At 45.4% G+C, this 16,817-nt stretch overlaps 1 protein-coding gene across 2 annotated transcripts in view; it reads right to left on the bottom strand.

Moving 5' to 3' along the window:
- Positions 1-16,817, bottom strand: part of Slc39a14 (solute carrier family 39 member 14) — a 53,818-nt gene extending 37,001 nt beyond the window's left edge. For both annotated transcript variants that reach the window (XM_070016612.1, XM_070016613.1), the window contains exons 1-2: positions 16,701-16,817; positions 15,511-15,629 (exon numbers count right to left, since the gene is read on the bottom strand). The gene's annotated coding sequence lies outside the window, so the exon portion shown is untranslated. The remainder of the gene's footprint in view (positions 1-15,510; positions 15,630-16,700) is intronic.

Below are 16,817 nucleotides of genomic sequence, written 5' to 3'. Positions count from 1 at the left end.
AAGGAAAGTATGGATTGGATTACAGTTCTTTCTTTGCATTAATCCTTCCAATGACTTTCCATTAAAGTAGATGGAACTCTAACCTCTCATTCCAGACCCTTGCCTACCCAACTAGCTCTGTGGTAGACCCTTCTGACTGGTTCAGCACCCAAGCCTTCTTTCTGTCCCTTTAACCCACACCAAGCTCTTCTGATCTCAGAGTCTTTGCACTTCCTGTAACCTGGGCCTAGAAGGCTCTGGTCAATATCTTTGTAACAGGCTTGGTTCAAAGGTCTCCTCTGGTGTTGAAGGTCACTTTGTACCAAAACAAAAACAAACAAAAACAAAAACCTTTCTCCTAGTCGTTCAGAACTCTAGCATCCTACTTCATTTCCTCTAAGCACAAATCATTTTCCAAAATTCTTCCTCTCTCATGATATATATTAGCTGTCTCCTCTTACTAGATAGATAGTAAAACCCCATAAGGGCAGAAACTGGGCTCCTATTTGATTCCTGGAGCCTGGCACATTGTCAGTCTCTAGTGAACACCCAAGACTGGGTTCCCTCTGCCCATTTATGGGCACCACACAGCTGGGCTTCTCTTCGGTGTCTGAGATTCAATAAACCACATCAGCCTGGGGGGTGGGGGGTGGAGGAAGCCCCTCTCATGAAGGGCGACTTCAGGGAGCTGAAGATCCCAGATGACAAGTTAGGTAGCCTATGGTGGGGTGCAGGATCCAAAAGAAGGTAGAGGAGAGAGGGAGGCCCAGGTAGACAGCAAAGGTACCCAGGATGGAAATCATCTGATAATCCCAGCAAAAAGGAACATTTTACCTTTCTGTACAGCAAGGGAAGAAAAAGGGAAACCCATGAGTACTGGCTGTCTCTAGAATTTCTCAGCTACTCATGGAAACTCTGAGTTTCCTCCCATTACGCACACAACCCCCAGGACTTGCCAACAGCACAGAGGCTGGGGGAGGAGGCTTGGCAGTGGCTGCCAGGAAGAGGGTGTGTGAGTGAAAGTAAGCAAGGTCACAGCTGCGCTGGTCCCCAGAGCTCACATCCAGTCACCACAGCCACCCATGGCCAAGGACTCTGCCACATGGGTCGGCTGGCAGTTAGCAGGGCAGCCAAAGAGGGACGGGCAAGGACAACACGGGATATCTGTTCTCAGGGCTGGACAGGCTGTCCCACAGGGAACTTTGGTCAGCTGCCCGGGTCTGGGGGAGTGGATGCCTCTGTACTTTTTGCACCTTTCTGGGAAAGGAGATGGGAATCACATGGCTTACTGCCCTGGAAACTACCCAGGGACCTAGTATCCTGACAACCTGCCCAGCCTGTCACATGGGAAGTACCCGACTCTGGAGGGGACGGGGGATGAGAAGTGGAGAATGATGCTTGGGCTGGGGAGGGCAGCGCACAGGACACATCACCTGGGAGCAGAGCCAGCCTTCCCGCAGGCCAGCATGCTGCCATTGGTTCCAAGCCCTGTACTCTGTGCTCTAAGAAAACAAGCATCCCTGGGGACTGGCAGGGGAGCCCTCTGGCTTCCAGGAAAGGACAGACAAAGTGCAGGGCCTTCATGACTGACAAACCCATTTGGACTTGCAGTAAAAAAGTGAAAAGATCCCCAGCTGGTAAGAGCTGCTGCCTTCCTGGAGGAAGAGGAGCACTCAGGAAAGCTGTTGGCCTGTGTCCCACCTGGAACAGGCACAGGAAAGGGCCCCCAAAGAACGGAGAGGATCTTCTCAAATTAAGATCCAGGAATGAATTGGCAGGGACTGCAGTTCACCAATATTTAAGGGCTGACTGAGGGTTGAACGTCTCCTACCCAAAATGATTGCTATCAGAAGCTGCTCAGGTTAAAAAAAAAAATCAGATTTGGGAACTTTTGCATGGACTTTCTTGGGTTTTAGAAATTTGTTTCATACACACCTTGTAGACATAGTCTGCAGGTAGTTTAAGATTTGTGTGTATGTGTGTTGGTCCTGAGGCTTGAACTCAGGACCCAGGCACTGTCCCTGAGCTTTTTGACTCAAGGCCATAGCTCTACATGCTTTTTGGTAGTTAGTTTTGGTAGCTTTTTGGAGATTAGAGTCTCACAGTTGTAGATAACTTTTTTTTTGCTTGATCTTGGGGTTCAAACTCTGGGTCTGGGCGCTGTCCCAGAACTCTTCAGATCAAGGCTAGCAACTTCTAGTGTTCTAGTGGTTTATTGGAGATAAGAGTCTCATGGACTTTCTTGCCTGGGGTGCTTTGAAGCTCGATCCTCAGATCTCAGCCTCCTGAGTAGCTAGGATTACAGGTGTGAGCCATCAGCACCCAGCTACTTTTTTTTTTTTTTAAGGATTTTGAGAAAAGGTTTCAGTGTGTAGTCTTCCATTTGTTTTACACTGGCATTCAAAAAGCTTTGGGTTTTGGAACATTTCAGATCTCAGATTTTGAACATTTACTCAATTCCATACTCTTATTCCCTTTGAGTATCTATTTTACTGAATTCTCATCGATGCTAAGGATTAGTTAGAATATTCCAACTCTGCCAATGTGACACTAAAAAAAAAATGACTTTATAGTTCTGGTAATTTGTACTTCTTTCACTCCCAGTTTGGCTGAACAAATTCTTAACTTTATAAACATTAATATTTTTGTTTTACAAATTTTCTTTGGCTCTGCTTTGTTCATGCTTGCTCAGTTTGCTCAGTTACATTCATCATCTTTTACTGGTTTAAGAGTTTACTGGACAATGAAAATATTAACCTTCTGCTGTATGTTTAAATAGTGTGTGTGTGTGTGTGTTGGTCCTGGTGTGTGTGTGTGTGTGTGTGTGTGTGTGTGTGTGTGTGTGTGTGTGTGTGTGTGTGTGTGTGTGTGTGTGTGTGTGTGTGTGTGTGTGTGTGTGTGTGTGTGTGTGTGTGTGTGTGTGTGTGTGTGTGTGTGTGTGTGTGTGTGTGTTGGTCCTGGGCTTGAAACTCGGCATGGGCTCTTTCCCTAGGCTTCTTTGGCTCGAGACTAGCATTCTACCACTTGAGCCACTGTGCCACTTCCAGCTTTTTTTCTAAATAGTTAATTGGGGATAAGAATATCATAGACTTTCCTGCCCAGACTGGCTTCAAACCACTATCCTCAGATCTCAGCCTCCTGAGTAGCTAGGATGACAGGTGTGTGCCTGGAAAAACTTCTTAATTAGTTGTTTTGCCTTTAATTTTTACTAACTGGTATAAGTAACTATTTTTAAACAGAGGTGAGATTTTAAGAAAAAAGTCACCATTTTCCTTTAAGGCTCTGATTCTAATAGCATGCTGGGAAAAGCCTTTGTCACCCTGAAATAAGATTGCCTGCATTTGCTTGCACTTTAAAAACTTAAATTTCATCCAGGCTCCAGTGGCTTACTCTTGTAATCCTAGCTACTCAAGAGGCTGATATGGGACAATTGTGGTTCAAAGCCAGCCTGGGCAAAACCTCTATGAGACTCTTACCTTCAATTAACCAGCAAAAAGCTGGATTTGAGGTGTGGCTCAAGTGGTAGAACACCAGGCTTGAGTGAAAAAAGCCAAACAAGAATGTGAGGTCCTGATTTCAAGGCCCAGTACCACCACATATGTAGAACTTAGAAAGAGGATCTCACTTTACTTTTTTTTCTGGTCAGCCAGTTATCCTAGTATTGTTTAGTGAGTAATTGACCTCTTTTGAAAACCTAGAAGCCATTTCTGAGCGGTAAAAACTAGAAGTAAAGCCAGTCACGTCCTGTGTACTGGAGCCCACATAGTGCTGCTCCACGTGCATTTTCCCCTTCTCCTTCCTGACTACAAGTATAAGCTAGAGGGTGACAAGCACCAAGGACATATATGGAAGATGGCAGAGCAGAAAGACAAGTGAGAAGAGCCTGGGTCTCTTCAGGCACCAATGCTCGGGCATATTGGCCTCCAGACTGCTCATCTCCGGAGACTTAAAACACCAGCACTGTTTAGACAGTCATTCCCAATTATACCACACACTTGTATGCACACCACTCCTTCCTCTTTAGTTTTATAGTAATGGCAACAAGAACTGCTAGGATTTATTGCTGTTGCCAGGTATGTACCATGCTAAGCAGTTTGCATTATTTCATTTAATCTTCCAGCATTTTACAGCATGTCCCTAAGTACAAGATGTATTGGTGACAGATTTTCAAAATAGGGGGAAAAAAAGATTGTATTAAGTATACCCATCAACAACACACTTCCCTATTTTGAAAAATACAACAGTAACAGTTTGAGGTGATCAATATGCCAATTTCCCTGGCCTGGTTAATAGATTTTGTTTATATGTATTGTCATATTATACCTTATACGGCCCCCCTAAGTATGTTATCGCGTGTCAGTTTTATTATTTATCTTGCAGTACTAGTGTTTGAACTCAGGACTTTTGTATGTGTGTGTGCCAGTCCTGGGGCTTGAGCTCAGGGCCAAGGCACTGTCCCTGAGCCTCTTTGTGCTCAAGGCTAGCACTCTACCATGAGCCACAGTGCCACTTCTGGCTTTTTCTGTGGTACTGAGAAATCAAAGCCAGGGCTTCATGTATGCTAGGCAAGCACTCTACCACTAAATCACCTTCCCAGCCCTGAACTCAGGACTTTTCTGCTCAAGTACCAGAATCTTGCAGATTCCTGCCTTGCAAGTAGCTGAGATTATAGGTATGAACTACTGGTGCCAGGCCCATTTTGGTGGTTTTTTCCTTTTTTAAGCTAAATTTTGTCAGGTGACTTTTAAAAAAATAATAATTTACAAACAACCAGCGGGATGCTCATGACACATATATAATTCTAGCTACTCAGGAGGCTGACATTTGAGGATTGATGTTCTGAACCAACCAAGGCAGACAAATATGACTCTTATCTCCAATTAGCAAACAAAAAGCCAGAAATGGAAGCATGACTCAAGTGATAGAATGCCAACATTTAGCAGAAAAAGCCAAGAGAGAGCCCTGAGTTCAAGCCCAGGTATCAGCAAAACGTAACTAAAAAAAAAAAAAAAAAAAAAAAATCAAGAAAATGTGGTATCACCCCACTTTACAGATGAAGATACTGAGACTAAGAAGGGAAGAAGCTGGCATGATAGTGTGTGCCTATATTCCTAGAACATGGGAAGAGAAAGCAGGAGGACTGTTAAGTTCATGGCCATAATGAGAAACAGAGTGAATTCAAGGCCAGCCTGACCTATACATACAATAGACCTTGTCACCCAAAAAAGAAAAAAGAAAATTCACACATGAAGAATGAAAGAACTGATTCAAAGATATACTACAAAGTAGAGCCTGGTAGTACACACCTATAATCCCAGCTACTTAGGAAGCTGAGGCAGAAAGATCACAAATTCAAGGCCAGTTTGGGCTACCTAGTAAGACTTCATTTCAAAAACAAAGATAGGGGCTGGGAAGGTGGCTCAATGGTAGAGTGCTTGCCTTGCATGCATGAAGCCCTGGGTTCGATTCCTCAGCACCACATAAGCAAAAAGAAAAAAGCTGGAAGTGGCGCTGTGGCTCAAGTGGTAAGAGCTGAGGGACAGTGCCCAGGCCCAGAGTTCAGGCCCCACAACCGGACCCAAAAACAACAACAACAACACAACAAAAAACCCAAAGATATACAATAACAATTCAGAAATAATACTATTTGCTAATTACTATAGCGCATACTGAGGTCTGTTTTGGGGCTTTGTACTTTTTTTTTTTTGACATAGGGCTTGAACTCAAGACCTTGGCGCTTTCCCTGAGCTTTTCTGCTCAAGACTAGTGCTCCACCACTTTGAGCCACAACACTACTTCCAGTTTCTGGTGGTTAATTAGAAATAAGAGTCTGAAGGACTTTCCTGCCCAGACTGGCTTTGAACTGAGATCCTCAGATCTTAGTCTCTGGCGAAGCTAAGATTACAGGTGTGAGCTACTGGTGCCCAGCCGGACTTTGTAGTCCTGATTGTTCCATTTATCCATCTTAGGCCAATGACACATTTTTCTTCCTTTAGTGAAGTAGGTCACAAGCTTCTTTTTAAAGTTGTTCATGGCTATTTTTCTACATATATTCTTTCAGAAACACATTTCAAATCACTTGGTCAAGTCCTCAAACCATTTCAGAAATTCACTGGATGAAAATTATCTTTTTTTTTTTTTCTTTTTTTTTTTTGGGTCCAGTCGTGGGGCCTGAACTCTGGGCCTGGGCACTATCCCTCAGCTCTTCAGCTCAAGGCTAGTGCTCTACCACCTGAGTCATAGCGCCACTTCCGGCTTTTTTTCTCTTTGCTTATGTGGTGCTGAGGAATTGAACCCAGGGCCTCAGGCATGCAAGGCAAGCGCTCTACCACTGAGCCACCTTCCCAGCCCATGAAAATTATCTTTTGCGGGGAGGATGCAGTACTAGTGTTTGAACTCAGAGCTTGGTGATTGCTCTGCTTGCTTGCTCAGCACTTGAGCCATGCCTCCAAGTTCTGCTTTTTTGCTGGTTATTTCGAAGGTGGAGGCTCAAGAAACTTTTTTGTTTGAGTCTCAACCTCCAATGCTCTGGATCTCAGCCTCCTAAATAGTTGTCATTATAGTTATGTACCATCACACCCAGCCTCAACAACTAACATTCAAAGAGTACCAATACTCTTGGGCATGGGTAACATAACGATGAACAAACAGTTAAAACCTCCCACTCTCATAGACCCGACATTTTTGCACTAGCTTCAGTAGTGAAAAACAAACTGGGCATGGTGGCTCCTACCTGTACTATCAGCACTTAGAAAACAGAGACAGGAGAATCATGAATTCTAGGCCAGGCTGGGCGATATTGCAAAAGAAAGCAATATAATTATACCATAGAGGGGAATTGTTAAAATAAAGGCAATCCATATAACAAAATATACAGAGATCAAAAGGGGATTCTAAGTCAGTCAGACTTCAGTTTAAACCTAGAACCTGAATTCACCAACTTCAAAGATTTGGATCAACTCAAAACTCAATGTAATGTACCTTCCTTTTTTTTTTTTTTTTGGAGGGGGTGGGGAGTGGTACCAGTGTTAGGACTTGAAAGCAGAGCCTGGCTACTGTCCTAAGTTTTGTGCTCAAGGCTAGGACTCTACCACTACACAGCTATACATCAGGCTATTTGATGGTTAACTGGAGATAAGAGTCTCACAGACTTCCCTGCCCAGGCTGGCTTTGAAATGCTATCCTCAGATCTCAGATCTCAGCCTCCTGAGTAGCTAAGATTACAGAAGTGAGCCACATCTTCCTTAGAGTAGCTAAGAAAACTAATAAATAAAAAGTATCTGGCTGGGCACCAGGGGTCTCACGCCTGTAATCTAGCTACTCAGGAAGCTGAGATCAGAGGATCTCGGTTCAAAGCCAGCCCGTGCAGGACAGTTCATGAGACTCTTATCTCTAATAAACCACCAGAAAACAGGAAGTGGTGCTGTGGTTCAAGCGGTAGAGTGCTCGCCTTGAGCTGAAGAGCTGAGGGACAGCACCCAAGCCCAGAGTTCAAGCTCCACGACAGACAAAAAAAAAAAAAAAAAAAGTATGTGACATACAGAACTTGTTTTGTGCAAGAAGAGTGACGTGGGAAGAAGTTTGTGACAGGTCGGTAGGGTTCTCTCACCTAGCAGCATGGGAGTGGGGGTTACCTCAGTCCTGGACCAGGGCTTCCTGTGTGAGGCCCAGTGTCTCTCTATCTACTTCTGATTCATCAACCTTGTGCTAGCCTGACTTTTCACATGGGCTAGATGCTGGCATACCCTCTAGCTAGCTACAGAGGCTGACTTGAACTCTTTGAACTCCGTTTTTCCTCTGTTAGAGAAGTCCTGTGGGATACCCGCTCACATTCTCAGCAGTGCATATGTTACGGGCCACTGTCACGCTCAACAGGACCTCTCAGTACAGGCTGTACTACAAAGCAACTAGATCCAGAATGGGGAGGACCCCCCCCCCCCGAGTTTTCAGATCTGAGCCAACACTGTGGACACAGAGAGCCTGGGGCCCTAACCCCTATAACAGCTAGCCCTGATTTCTGTCTTAGGTCTGGAGGGAATTTCCCTTTTTTGCTGGGTGTGGTGGTGCATGTCTGTAATCCCTGAACTTGAGAGGCTCACTGAATCACCGACTTCCAAGTCAGCCTGGGCTATAGTAGCAAAAACATATCTCAAAAAAGAAAAATAATTTAATCTTGTTTTTGTTTTGTAGCTCCATCTTTCCACTATTCTGAGTCTAGGAGTTTCAATAAGACTCTCCAATTCACCTATCCAAAATCTCAGGATGTGAGCTGATTGGGAAAGAGGAATTTGATGAAGAAATTTTGTTAAGTTTCAAGAATTTGATGATGAAATTATGTAAAATTTCAAGAAGTCATTGGATGTGCTCTAAATCCAATGACTCATGTCTTTTTTTCTTTTTTACTTCCCTGCTCCCCAGTACTGGGAATTGAATCCAGGACCTTGTACGTGCTAGGAAGACTTCTACTAACAACTTGAGCAATGCTCTGAGTCCCTGCCCCACGGAGGTTAGGAGGATGTGGACACAGACACACAGAAGGGAAGGCCACGTGAAGACAGAAGCAGGCATTGTGATGTTGTCACAAGAAATGCCAAGAGCCACTGGAAGCTGGAAAGGACAAGGAAGGATTTCCCCTGTGGCCTATTGGAACAGAGTCCTACCCACACCAGGGTTTCACACTTCTGGTCTCTAGCACTGTGAAAGAGCCTTCCTGTGGCCTGTTAGGGAACATCCTAGGCAAACACCTCTGGTGCCCAAAGTCAAGCTTGATCATTTGATCTATGGTTAGAACTCTAAGATGATCACCAATAACCCTGTCATTGTGTGTGGGCAGGAACTGTAAACAAGAGACTCCAAGCCTGGGATTTTGTTACACAAAAGGGATTCTGCAGTTCTCTGTTGACATTAAAATAGCAAAGGAACCACTAGGGACCTAGAGAAACTGAGAGAGGCTCCAGATTGTCACCCAACAGGGGAACAGTGTGGGGGTGGGGAAGGAACCTCAGTCCTTCAGCCAGGTAAGCTTGGTGGTACCACTCTTCCAGGTGAGAATGCCAGCTAACACTTTGCAGGCATTGTACTAATCTGCTTGCCTGCTCTGATAGAGACTTTTACTTGCTGCAGCAGTTCTGGTCACAGGTGGCAGAGCCTGCCTGGGCACAGGGTTGGAGACGTAACACTTGGAAGTAAAGTGCTTACCTAGAACACATCAGGCCTTGGGGCTCCATCCTGGTACCACAAAGAGGCTAAATCTGCATGTCTTCCCATTCTAGTTGCCTTCTCATTGACCCATCCTACCCATAATGTTAAGTGCAAGCCCAGCAACAGCAGATGGTATTGTAGAAATGCATAATAGGTGTTTCTGACTAGGTGTTGGGCCAGGCAGACTTTGACTTCTAACATCACAGTACAGTATGTTCAATGGGTCAAAGAGCTCTAAAACTAGGAAATGCATAGGAAGATTGCCTAGGACAGATGAGGAAAGTAAAACAATGAAGAGAGAACAAGCATGTATACTGAGGGGCAGACTTGAGGGACATATAAAATAGACAGATGGAGTGTTCAGTCCATCCTGGTGTAGCTCTACATGCAGAATCCCATATTTGTGAGGGATGCTCACCTCCACTCTGGATTCTGTCATCCCATAGCTGAGGAGTCAAATAAATCCACACTGTAGATTGGTGTCATGGTAACATCAGATAACACAATTAGAAAATGAACTACAACCCAACATTAAGACAATGATTCAATGGACCAGGTATGGTGACGCATGCCTGGAATTACATCTATGTGAGATACTGAGTAGAAGACTGTGGTCCATAGACAGCCCCAGGCAGAAACACAGGTCTACTATCTGAAGAAACAGACTAAAGCAAAAGGACTATAAAGACTCAAGTAGTAGAGTGCTAGCTAAGCAAAGGCCTAGAATTTAGGCCCTGGGAGGAGAGAGGGAGAAAAAGGAGGAGGAAGAGAAGCAGAGGGAGGGAGGGAAGGAGAAGATGGTTGATCATTGAGAGGGGTTTTTCTCTGTTGGAAAGGAATAAAACCTTGGTATTAGATTGGAGTAAGTGGTATCAGCACAAACTTATGTTTTCAAATACAAATACAGAAATCGTGATATGTAGATGTATTTATGCATAGGTTAATGTCCATATTTCACAGCCTCCATATGCTAAGAGGTCCAGCAGCGAAGATAACCCCAGTAGTGAACAGCACTTTAGCAGCAATAAGTTTTGTTTCTCTATACCATCTGGCTCCCTGGGAAGTGGTTGATTCTAGAGTCAGAGCAGAGAAATGACAAGAAAAGCTCACAGGAATATCTTAATGTACTATAACACAAAAAAATTAAAATAAAATAACGAGAACATAGTGCTTGTCAAAGAACACAGGCCAGAACTAAGGAAATCTTAAAATGGCCGAAGCTGGGTTCAGTATATGTGAAGCCCTGGGTTCCATTCCAGGTACCCCAAAGAAGGTTACAGCTGGAACAATTTGAGTGATAAATAATGATCATAGAGTTGTATTCCACAGAACAAAACCTGATATAAATGAGAAAGAAAGGCCAGCTCTTCCTGACAACAGAAATAATAAACCTAAGAGGAAAGAGGGAAATTGAGACTCATTAGGCAAACAACTCAGAAATTGTTGTTGCAACTAAGATCCACAGATGGATGCTAAAATTAGAGGGGGAAAGTACAAGGAGAAATAGGATTGCAATCTACAGAGGGAGGAAGATAATAACTTTTCCAGTGAGAAGATGCAGTAGACACCAAGTGGTCAGGTAAACATCAGCAGCAGAAAGACGGAAATGGTTGAGAGTGTAGCTCAGCACAAGGACCTGGTTTAGCCCTCAGAAGACATGCTCACCTAAATCCCGGACATGACTACCTCTTTATGATCCTCTGAAAAGGATGTAACATTATGCTTATGTTTTTGCTTGGAATCCATGACCACATTCTAATAAGAGCAAAGACCTGTGTGCTACAGAGTAGAGGAGATATGAAGAAAAAAATCTCAACTAATGGGGCTGGGAAGGTGGCTCAGTGGTAGAGCGCTTGCCTTGGATGCATGCCGAGGCCCTGGGTTCGATTCCTCAGCACCACATAAGCAAAAAGAAAAAAAGCCGGAAGTGGCGCTTTGGCTCAAGTGGAAGAGCACTAGCCTTGAGCTGAAGAGCTGAGGGACAGCGCCCAGGCCCAGAGTTCAGGCCCACGACCGGACCCAAAAAAAAAAAATCTCAACTAAATGAATTAAAGGGTGGCAGGTCAGATCCTAGACCAGAAAAACAACATCAGGAATGATATTTGTTACATTTTTTTTTAAGGTCTACAACTTATAATACACCATGCCAACGTTGATTTCCTGCTCTTGATAACTGTACTACAGCATAAAGAATCTACTCTTGCAACTCTTTAGAACACCTCAATTTAAAATAAAAGGCTGGGTGCCAGTGGGTCACACCTGTACAGTAATCCTAGCTATTTATTTATTTATTTTTGCCAGTTCTGGGGCTTGAACTCAGGGCCTGAGCACTGCCTCTGAGCTTCTTTTGCTCAAGGCTAGCACTCTACCATTTGAGGTACTGTGCCACTTCCGGCTATTTCTGTGTATGTGGTACTGAGGAATCGAACCAGGGCTTCATGCATTCTACTACTACTCTACTACTAAGCACTCTATTACTAAGCCACATTCCCAGCCCATTCCTAGTTATTTAATAGAGGTTAAGGTCTAAGGATCAAGATTTGAAACCAGCCCAAGCAGAAATGTCTGTGAGCCTCCAATTAACCAACAAAATGCCAGAATTGAGATGTGGCTCAAGTAGTAGAACACTTGAAGAAAGAAGAGCATCAACAACCTGAGTTCAAGCCCCAGTATCAGAACAAAAAAATTAACTACAACTAGAACATAGTGTGGTAGCCATTGCCTGAAATCCCTGCATTCAGGAGACAGAAGCAGGAGAATCTTGAATAGAAGGCTATATATAGCAAGAGATCTTTTTTTCTTTTGTGTGTGTGTGTGTGTGTGTGTGTGTGTGTGTGTGTGTGTGTGTTTGGTTGGTTGTGGGGCATGACAGCATTGTCTCTGAGCTTTATCGCTCAAAGCTAGCACCCTACCATTTTGAGCCACAGCACCACTTCTGGTTTTCTGGGGGTTAATTGGAGATAAAAGTCTCACAGATTTTCCTGCTCCGGCTGGCTTCAAACCATGATTCTCAGATCTTAGCATCCTGAGTAGCTAGGATTACAGGCGTGAGCCACAGGAATCCAGCACAGCAAGAGATCCTGTCTCAAAGAAAGGGGGCAGCAATTAAATAAGGTGTGTGCATAAAAGTGGGATTGTAAATATGGTTCAACTGTTTTAAGCTCTAATATTTTTTTAAAAATAAAAAGCTAAAAGGCACCAGTGTAATCCTAGCTATTCTGGAAGCTAAGATTTGAGGATTGCAGTTCAAAGCCAGTCTGGGAAGGAAAGTCTATGAGACTCTTATCTCCAATAAACTACTAATCTCAAGTAGAACTGTGTTTCAAGTGGTAAAACATTAGTTTTAAGCAAAAAGAGCCCAGGGACAGAGTCCAGGCCCTGAGTTCAAGGCCCAGGACTGGTACAAAAAACAAAAAAAAGAAAAACTAGTTAAACAGATACAGCTAAACTTTTACCCAGCAATCCCATTTCATAGAATTCCAGACTCATACACATAGGAAACACCACTTGCACAATGTTATTCATTGAAATCTGGTACATAATGGAAAAACCTAACTTGAGGAAAATACATTTTAAGAAACAGAGTACTCCATGGTATGGAACACTAAGCAGCCATAACAGAGAACAGCAAAAACATTCCACGAATCCATATGGAAAGATCGGCAGATCCAGACTAAACGAAGGGAAGGAGGAAGAAGGGAAGTAATAGAATTACAGGGGCTATTCCTAAGCATGATTTTTTGGTACAATCTCAAGTCTACTTATCGGAAGCTACAAAGAAAAGGCCTTGACCCTAAACCACAAATCTCAGAGAAGGGACCAGGATGTAGCTTGGTGGCACAGTCCTTGATTACCCAGCATGCTCTAGGCTCTGAGTTTGATCCCCAATACCACCTTAAAAAAAGTCTCCGTTAATAAAACAAAGATATAATTTTAAGAGAAAACAGATTACTTAAAGCATGGTTTTTTTTTGTTTTTTTGTTTTTTTTGGTACTACAGATGAAACTCAGGGCCCTGTGCATGCCAGGCAAGAGCTACCTTGTTGAGCTACATCTCCATCCCTTTAATTCCCAACTTTTTTTTTTTTTTTTTGGTTGTGGGGTTTGAACTCTGGAAAGTGCACTGTCCCTAAGCTCTTCAGGTTAAGGCTAGTGCTCTACCACTTGAGCCACAGCGCAATTTTCAATTTTCTGGTGGTTTATTAGAGATAAGAGTCTCATGGACTTTCCTGCCCAGGCTGCCCACAATCCTCAGATTTCAGCCTCCTGAGTAGCTAGGATTACAGGTGTGAGCCACCAGCACCCAGCTAATTCCCAACTTTTAATGGATATTTTATTAAGTATGAATACTGAGTGCTCTGAGAGCCACTAGGGACTCTGGTAATAAGCTTAGGACTGTCACACAAACCCCAGAACTCTCCAGGGCCTGCTGCTGCAGGTCAGGAGGCTGTACAACAGTCAGGTCTCTGGTTGCCAAGATAGGGAATTTGGTATCCCAAGACTGAGCATGTTCTCTTGACAGATAGATTCTGTGACTGTCTCATCTTACATTGCAGGTTCCTGGCCTGGTCCAGAAATCTGGACCAGGGGGTAGGGGGCTCTGCCTCCCCATCTCATCTGGGCCCAACGAGAGGCACATCTGGAAGGTGAGATGGCTGTTGGGGCTTGGAGCCATTGTGGTGCCACTGCCCTTTGCAGGCAAGAGGCCCTGGGCTGGCAGCAGTCCCAACTGAGCAGACTCTGGACTCTTTATCTCTTGGCATTCCGACAGCCGCCAACCTGGAGGTCAGAGAGGGCCCTCTATAGAATCTAGTGTGTGTTGTTGGGACAGAGGGTGGAAGGGAGGTTGACAGACATAACATGACCGTTCTGTGATCACTTCTCATCCTCCCATCTCTGGAGTCTGAAAGAGGAAGTAGGAGATGCTCCCGAAGAAACTCCTGTGACAAAAGCAAAATCCACCTCCCTTTCCCTCAATACACAGAGACAATTATCACCTGCTCTTCAAGATATCAAGAAAAAGACAAGTACGATCAGCAACTTTTCCATACTTAGGAATCAAAATAAACACTTCTTTGGTATTCACCTACCAATTGGCCACTAGGGAGCAATGTTACGTGGGGACACCAATTAACCTCTCTGGATCCAGTATCTTTCAGTTTTTCAAATAAACTCCATCCAGATAACATGCTACCAGGTCTGTGGTTTGCAAAGGGCTGGGCATTCCTTTCTTCCGGCATCAAATGTGACCAGGTGTAAGTGCTCTGGCACAGTGAGGAGAGGAGTTCCTGATGCCAGATGGCACTAAGGAGATCCCAAGACTGTATGGATATTGGATGTGGGTTGAGGTTCATCTGGATATGACCAGGTAAGGAAAGGGGAAGATAGGAAGCCTTTGAAAACAGGACTATAGTCCTGTGATGGATACACAGGCAGCACACACACACACACACACACACACACACACACACACACACACACACACACACACACACACACACACACACACACACACACACACACACACACACACACACACACACTAGCTTAGAGGAGGAGTATCTCTTCTTTGAAGAACTATTTCCAGACACACACACACACACACACACTAGCTTAGAGGAGGAGTATCTCTTCTTTGAAGAACTATTTCCAGAATTAAATACAATGGTAAAGCACCCATTCCACCCACAAGGATGACAAGTTCTAGGCACAATCACAACAGCCCATGAGACAGTTAAAACAGACCCAAGGGGTTATCAAATTTCTCACTAGAGTAAGGAGGCCAGGATTTGGACACGTAGACATCTGACTTGGAAGTCCTAAACTCTCCTTCCTGTCACCATGCACTACCTGAACTTCACTGCCCCTAGCAGCAAGAATCTCAGGTAACCACCTCACTGTTCATCTATGGTGCCCATCAAAGTGGCCCACTCAGAGCACAGCCATGTGCATCAGACCTGCTCTTCTCAGCAGCTCTGGCTTTGGATCTGTATTCTGGGAATCATGGGGTTCTGTACCTCAAGGAGCCCATAATTCTGATTCCTCTTCTTGCCTAAGTGACAAGGACAAAAACACAGTCACCCCCCCCCACCCTTTGTCAGTAGGCGTCTCAGCCAATAGTGGTCCTCAGCTTGTCCTCTTCCATAATCCCAGAGGCTAGGTGAGTAACAAAAGCCAGAGTAGGTAGGAATGTGTGTTCCTTCCAGAAGAAAAGACCCAGAGTTTTCCCTCTCCACTGTTCAATACTCCTCATCATATCTAGAAAGTATATTAGTCTACTAGTCCATCTCCTGACCATTACACAACTGAAACAAAACAAAACAAAACTCACCTGAGGTGCCAATAAAACGGGAATACGTGGTTTATAACCCCAGCCTCTGAAAGTTTGATTCTGGACAATCCTTCAGGTGCTTCCTCAAAGAGAGTTCCTTTCCGTGTTTAGGTGAGGGCCTACATTTTAAGAGGTAATGATTATAGAAATGTACATACTGTAGATAAGCCATCCAGTCGGACCTTAGTCATCCTAAAGCTAGAAGCTGAGCCTCAACAGGAGCAGAAGCCAGAGTGACCACCCTCAGGCCAGCTCCTACCATCACCACCCCCAGCAGGCAAGTGCTGATCTCCATGGCTGGAGGCTACCAGGAAAGAAGTCAGAAATTCAAATCTGGATTGCTCAGAGAGGAAGAATCCGGCACTCCGCCCCTGACCAAATCATACTCAAGAGTCCTTTTGGACAGGTGGAACCATGCAACTATTTGGAAAGAGCAGTTTTTTTGGGACCTAGGCCCAGGCTAGCACTAGATCCTTTAAACTGGACCCTCAACCTAGAGAAAGGGCAAATTTCTACGTTTTGATTGGACCTCAGGATCCCAAGATGAAACTGCCTGGATTTTTTTTTTTTTTTTGGTCCCGTAGCCCTAAAACGCCAAAAGAGGGCAGCCTGAACCCAGACCACCTAACTTGGTCAGTCGGAACAAAAATAACCCAAGAGCCATCCTCGCGGTAAGCCAGGTTGGGGGGGGGGGAGAGGGGGGTCAGCGCCTCCCAGGAGTTACCGGGTCCCGCTACCGCCCCGCAGGAAAATTCGGGGCATCGATTTTGAGCTTCGAGGTGATGGGGACCCACAATCCCCAGAAGGCGCAGCGCAGACCCAGTGTCCCCTCGAAGCGGACCCAGGGTCCGCGCATCAGATTTGCCCGTGCGCCGGGCTGTCGCCACGCTCCTGCGCTCAGGGTCCCCAGGTCCCTGGAAGCCCACCGCCGCTGTCTGCGCAGCTACCGGCGTCCTGGGCGCCCTTCTCGGCCCCATCCCGCGCCCTCCTGCACAAGGGACAGTCGCTGTGACCTCCTTCCTTCCCCCTCGCCACCGTGGCACCGCGGCCAGGTGCCGGCCGCATCCGGGCGCGCGCGCTCCCCGGAGCGGCTCCGGGTCCTGTGTGCGCCGGCACCCCCTGCCCCCACCCCGGCGCGCGCCGCCCCTGCACGTCAGTGCCCATCCTGAGCGCCCGCTCTCCGCTCTCACCTGATGCCCGGCGGCCGGCAGCAGGGCCCGCGCAGCCTCTCACGCCAGGCCCGGGGGTGACCGGCAATGAGAGAGCGGCTCAGCCCGAGTGTCCGCAGAGACAGCTAGGAGCCCCCC

Source organism: Dipodomys merriami, unplaced genomic scaffold (genome assembly GCF_024711535.1).
Source record: "Dipodomys merriami isolate MVZ:Mamm:240054 unplaced genomic scaffold, mDipMer1.0.p SCAF_12, whole genome shotgun sequence".
NCBI classification, from domain to species: Eukaryota; Metazoa; Chordata; class Mammalia; order Rodentia; family Heteromyidae; genus Dipodomys; species Dipodomys merriami.
This window is presented reverse-complemented; position numbering and strand designations above follow the sequence as displayed.